This window comes from Coenobita brevimanus, chromosome 79 (assembly GCF_032717465.1).
Source record: "Coenobita brevimanus isolate Jiangsu-jjx chromosome 79, ASM3271746v2, whole genome shotgun sequence".
NCBI lineage: Eukaryota > Metazoa > Arthropoda > Malacostraca > Decapoda > Coenobitidae > Coenobita > Coenobita brevimanus.
Genome location: NC_137032.1, coordinates 11,976,286 through 11,983,220, shown reverse-complemented (window position 1 = coordinate 11,983,220; position 6,935 = coordinate 11,976,286).

Here is a 6,935-nt window from a genome sequence, read left to right as displayed (position 1 = left end):
TTCCAAGCACGAGAGAATAACCTCCGTAATGCGCAAAGCACACACAGATAGCTCTGGGTCATGGAACCAATAATGATTCCAAGGAAAATTAAAGAAGTACTGCCTAAGGGTCTTCTAATTTGTAGCTCAAAATTACAACAACTAACGTTTCTTGGGAGGGTCCACATGCCTTACTAGAGTGATAGGATAGGTTAAGCTGATGAGCTTGTGATCGGAGGAGCCCAAAGGAAGGAAAAAATAAACAGCATTAGCTGTTCTCTCTCTCTCTCTCTCTCTCTCTCTCTCTCTTATATATATATATATATATATATATATATATATACATATATATATATATATATATATAGAGATTGTTACGGAACAGAGAGAGAGAATGAACACTTCAAGTGAGAATACTAAAATCACTACTGTCCCGCAAAGTTCCAGGTTCAAAACAAAAAAGTTAGGTAAAATTACAAGTTAAAGTTTAATGCTCAAACTAACAACTAAACATTCAGGACTCATAAGGATAATGTAATGGCAAAAAACAAGTTAAATATATGGTTAACTGCAATAGCCTCTATTAAGACGAAATTAGCAAGTGTAAATTTATCTAAGTCAGCCCTGATAAAATGAGAAAACTGTATAATGCTCAGTTAAAGCAAGATATATTATTACAGATACAAAATATTATTACTACTGGTTGACAGTAAAACTCTACATTAATCACAAAAACCTCACCAGGCCCACGAACCAACACCTTATGCTATACAGTACAAGAAAAATGTAATAACACTTATACTCAAATTACACAGCAGCTAGATGGTTGGAGACTTCCTGAGCACTCACAAAAATAATAACAACTGTACAGGGGAGGACAGAGATGTGAAGAAAATGAGGAGTAGATCTAAGTGGCAATTAATGCAGAGACTGAGCTCATTATATAGGGGCCGGCAGAGCTTGATACAACTTGTAAGAAGGACGCGCAAATGAAGCCATAGGGGACAAAGAGTTGACACTCCTGCTCTGAACAACAGAAAGAACGACTTACTCTACTATAAGGGAGGAGAAGGGGGGAGTGAGGTAGAACACGGAAGCTTGGTCACTATGGAAGCCACGAGGCGAATCGTGATCAAACATGCAGCATACTGTACGTTAGAATTATACAAAGGATGATGAAATTATAGGCTATGTAACACCTCCCCACAAAAAAAAAAAAAAATTACAAAGGAAATTTCTTATTACTCTAAAACAATCTGTCTAAAGTCTAGAAAAGCAATCTGCAATAATATTTTCTTTCCCCTTGACATGTTGTATGTCTAATGAATACTCCTGAAGAAGTAGACTCCATCTTGTCAATCTCTGATTTTTATCTTTAAACTTACTAAGGAATTTCAGTGGGTTATGATCGGTATAAATGACTATGGGGTCAAAACCTGAACACAAATAAAATGAAAAATGCTGTAAACCCAAAATCAAGACCAAAAGCTCTTTCTCAATAGTTGAGTAGTTCTTTTGAGGTGGAGTGAACTTCTTACTGTAATAAGATACAGGGTGTTCAATACCCTGATCATCCTCTTGCAGCAAAACAGCCCCAGCTCCTGTATCACTTGCGTCAACAGCCATCTTAAAAGGCTTAGCAAAATTTGGAGTAGCGAGCACTGGCTGACTTAATAGGATAGCTTTAAGTTTGCTGAAAGAGGATTCACAGTTATCGGTCCAGACAAATTTAACTCCCTTTTTCAGTAGGTCTGTAAGTGGTGATACAAGAATTGAGAAGTTAAGAACAAATCTCCTGTAATAACCTACCATTCCCAAAATTCTTTGTAGCTCTTTCCTACTTTTAGGTCTGGGAAGATCACTTATAACCTGAACCTTAGCTCCTGGTGCTGCAACGTGTCCATCACCAATTACGTACCCAAGGTACTGAACTTTAGCTTGACCAAACTCACACTTTGATAAATTAGCTACAAGATTAGCCTGAACCAAATGCTCAAGAAATTTACTGACATGGCATAGGTGATCTTTCCAGTTGTCACTGAAGATTAATACATCATCAATATAAACAACACACCCTGCCAAACCCTCTGTTACAACATTCATGAGCTTCTGAAATGTGGCTGGTGCATTCTTCATACCATATGGCATTACAGAACATGCAAAAGTCTTTCCTAGTGTTACAAAACATGAGATCTCCCTAGCACGTTCAGTCATAGGTACTTGCCAGTATCCCTTTAACAAATCAAACTTACTTATGTACCTAGCCTTTCCGATCTTGTCTATGCAATCTTCCACGTGAGGGAGAGGGTAAGTGTCTGTTTTGGTTATCTGATTAACACGTCTGTAGTCGATGCAAAGCCGCTGTGACCCACCTGGCTTAGGGACTAGAGTGACAGGAGAACTCCACTCGCTCTGACAGGGCTCAATCATCTTGTGGTCCAACAGGTAGCCAAGCTCCCTCTGGATGAGAGGAACTTTCACTGGGTTCACACGGTAAGGAGGCAGTTTAATTGGCTTTGCGTCTCCAACATCGACATCATGCATCAACACAGTGGTTCTTCCTGGAGTGGCACGGAACACTTCTGGGTACTCCTGCGGTAATGCCGAAAACTCCTGCCTTTCCTCGGGAGCTAGATGAGAAAGCTTAGTCTGAAGATCATTCATGATATCAGGATTCTTCCCCAAACTATCACTCAGGCTCATGCTGCATGGGAGAACTTCACTTGCAGACTCGGGTGGAACAGCTACAGTGCAGACTGGGTTATTTTCGTCCCGCCTGTGATATAACTTTAGCATGTTGATGTGACAAAGTTGCTTGTTCTTTCTACAATCTGGTGTGGCGATGACATAGTTGACATCACTGAGTTTGTTCTCCACGAAATAAGGGCCACTAAACTTGGCTTGAAGAGGTTGCCCATGCACTGGTAGCAGAATCAAAACCTGATCTCCTGGCTGAAAGTGGCGTAACCTGGACTTCTTATCATACCAAGTCTTCATCTTCTCCAGAGCAGCTCCTAAATTCTCTCTCACCAGCTGTTAAGCAGTGGACAGCCGTTCTTTGAACTTCATCACATACTCCAGCAGGTTGACGTCATCTTCCTCCGACAGCCAGCATTCCTTGTGTAGCTTAAGGGGTCCTCTTACTTTATGGCCAAACAGTAGTTCAAAGGGTGAGAAGCCCAGTGATTCATTTGGAGATTCTCTTGCGGCAAATACAACGAATGGAAGACCTTTATCCCAGTCTTTCTGATGTTCCAAACAGTATTTCTTGAGCATCGATTTGAGTGTTTGATGATATCTCTCCAACGCTCCTTGGGTCTGGGGATGGTAAGCTGAAGACGTGATCTGGGTGATACCCAACTCTTTCAGAGACTGCTTGAAAACATTTGACATGAAATTACTTCCCCGGTCTGACTGTACCTCCTTGGGCAGACCAAACTTGGTGAAGAACCCTAGCATTTCCTTAACCACGTTCTTTGCTGAGATATTTCTAAGTGGAATGGCTTCAGGATAACGAGTGGCCATATCAATCAGGGTCAACACATAAGAAAATCCTGAAGAAGTCTTAGGAAGAGGCCCACAATATCCACCAACACATGGGTGAATGGCGCCTCAAAAGGAGGAATGGGAACTAGAGGTGCAACCTTTTCGGTCTGATTACACTTCCCCACAACTTGACAGGTGTGACAAGACTTACAATACCAGCAAACATCTCTGAAGATACCTGGCCAGTAGAAGTGTTTCAAAATGCGTGCCACAGTCTTCCTCACTCCAAGGTGTCCTGCCAAACTGGAATCATGAGCCAATCTAATGATATCCTGCCTACAAACACGAGGGATGACAACTTGATGTACAACCTCCCATTCACAGTCCGCTGATGCTGTTGGGGGTCTCCACTTCCTCATAAGTACTCCTGACTTTATATAATAACAAGAAGCACCAGCTGACTCTTCCTCACTGCAAGCAGAGTTAGCTAGACCTTTCAACTCAGGGTCAGCAACCTACAACTCAACCAAATCTTGACGAGACAAATTATCAACACTACAGGGTACTGCCTCATCTGGTGAGTGGTCCAAATTAGCAAGAAAAGTGTCAGCTAGGATAACATCATCATCATCATCATTATCCTCTAAGTCACCAGTAACTTTAGACTTAGCCCTAGTGACAGCACATGCAGAGAACACATCAGGGACATCACAATCCTGGGTCGCAGTCACTGGTTCACTAGACAACTGAGGAGCTGGACACACTTGACTTCCACCAATATCATTTCCAAGTAAGAAAGTTACACCTGACATTGGGAGTGTCTCAACCAACCCAACCATAACGGAACCATTAACAAAACCAGACTCTAAATTCACTCTGCACAGAGGGACAGAGAAGTAATTATTCCCTACACCTTGTAAGCTTACAGTTTCATCAGAGATATTAACATTAGAGCCTAGAAGACTGGTCATCATAAGGGATTGGCAAGCACCTGTATCAGAATATATTTTAACTGATTTCCTGTTATTACTGTCCAGAGGACTGACAAAACCATCAAACAGGAAATTAGCACATGAACTCTTGACAGTGTCACCCACGTTACTGCTCAAAAGAGGAGCTTCATCATGAGAATTTAATTTACCCCTCAAAGCAGGTTCAGTTAACTCGGTTAAAGAATTCTGGGAACTCTCAAGGGTGGACACTAGACCAATTGACTGAATATTTAAAGACTCCTTTTTGTTCACATCACGCTGTCTCCTGAAACATTTCTCCGTAGTATGACCAAGCTTACTACAATAAGTACATTTACTTTTCTCAAATCTAGAGGTGAAGCTGGTATTTACTTCCTGAGAAACATCATCTTTATTCTCTTTCCTGTTACCTGTACTCTGAGTAGAGGCAATGTACTTACTCTCAGCTTTCCTTTTTTCTTTATAATATCTCTTGTGAGTGAGAACATATTCATCAGCTAAAACTGCAGCATCAGACAAATTATCTGTTCTTCTCTCAAGATATAGGCTTACATCTTTATTAATACACCTTTTGAAGTCCTCCAGCAAAATCATCTGCTTATATTTACCAAAATCAGAATCCGCATTCTTAGAATTTAACCACTGCTCTAACAGATCTTCTTTGATTTTTGCATACTCAACATGGGATTGCTTATGTTGCTTATAAGTTGTCCTAAATTTTACTCTATAGGCTTCAGGAACAAGCTCATAGGCCTTAAGAATCAAGCTCTTAACTACATCATAATTATCACATTGATCCTGAGGCAAAGATGCATAAGTTACTTGAGCTTTACCGGTGAGAACAGTTTGAAGGAGTACTGGCCAATACTTTTTGGGCCAATTAAAACCTGTAGCTACCCTCTCAAACAACTGAAAATACTTTGTTAAATCAGATTCATTAAAAGGAGAGACAAGTTTAACATTTTTAGCCACATCAAAATCATCAGAGCTAGATGATCCAGTTCCACCTTGTTTCATGCGATACTCATGGTCTGCCTGAATCGTAGCAAGTTCAACTTGTGCCTGAAACTCAGCCTCCTTAGCATTTGCCTGAAACTCAGTCTCCTTAGCACGAGCCTCCTGCAGGGCTAGCTGTAACTTAGCTATTTCAATCTGCGTTTGCTCATCTGGAGGAGTTACATCAAACAAGCTTTTATTAATCATGCCAACAATTTGATCTTTAGACTGATGAGAGCGAACAGCAATGCCCAATTGTTGAGCAACAAGCTTAAGTTCATTCTTTGTTCTGTTTTCTATATCACACACTGTTTGCACATTTGACAAAAAATCTTTGGCTTCATCAAGAGTAGTAATAGTAGACATCATGAATAAATCACAGTCACAAAATATCAACCAATATCCTTATGATAATATCCTGAATATCCTGATAAGAGGTCGCCAAATTTATGTTATGGAACAGAGAGAGAGAATGAACACTTCAAGTGAGAATACTAAAATCACTACTGTCCCGCAAAGTTCCAGGTTCAAAACAAAAGAGTTAGGTAAAATTACAAGTTAAAGTTTAATGCTCAAACTAACAACTAAACATTCAGGACTCATAAGGATAATGTAATACCAAAAAACAAGTTAAATATATGGTTAACTGCAATAGCCTCTATTAAGACGAAATTAGCAAGTGTAAATTTATCTAAGTCAGCCCTGATAAAATGAGAAAACCGGATAATGCTCGGTTAAAGCTAGATATATTATTACAGATACAAAATAATAAAACTGCTGGTTGACAGTAAAACTCTACATTAATCACAAAAACCTCACCAGGCCCACGAACCAACACCTTATGCTATACAGTACAAGAAAAATGTAATAACACTTATACTCAAATTACACAGCAGCTAGATGGTTGGAGACTTCCTGAGCACTCACAAAAATAATAACTGTACAGGGGAGGACAGAGATGTGAAGAAAATGAGGAGTAGATCTAAGTGGCAATTAATGCAGAGACTGAGTTCATTATATAGGGGCCGGCAGAGCTTGATACAACTTGTAAGAAGGACGCGCAAATGAAGCCATAGGGGACAAAGAGTTGACGCTCCTGCTCTGAACATCAGAAAGAACGACTTACTCTACTATAAGGGAGGAGAAGGGGGAGTGGGGTAGAACACGGAAGCTTGGTCACTGTGGAAGCCACGAGGCGAATCGTGATCAAACATGCAGCATACTGTACGTTAGAATTATACAAAGGATGATGAAATCATAGGCTATGTAACAATATATATATATATACATATATATATATATATATATATATATATATATATATATATATATATATATATATATATATATACACATGTATATAGATAGATAGATGGATAAATAGATGGGTATATAGATAGATAGATATTATATACTATTTATTATATATATATATATATATATATATATATATATATATATTTTGAAGTGTTGTCAAGCATTCAGTGTGAGGAGTAGACTGTA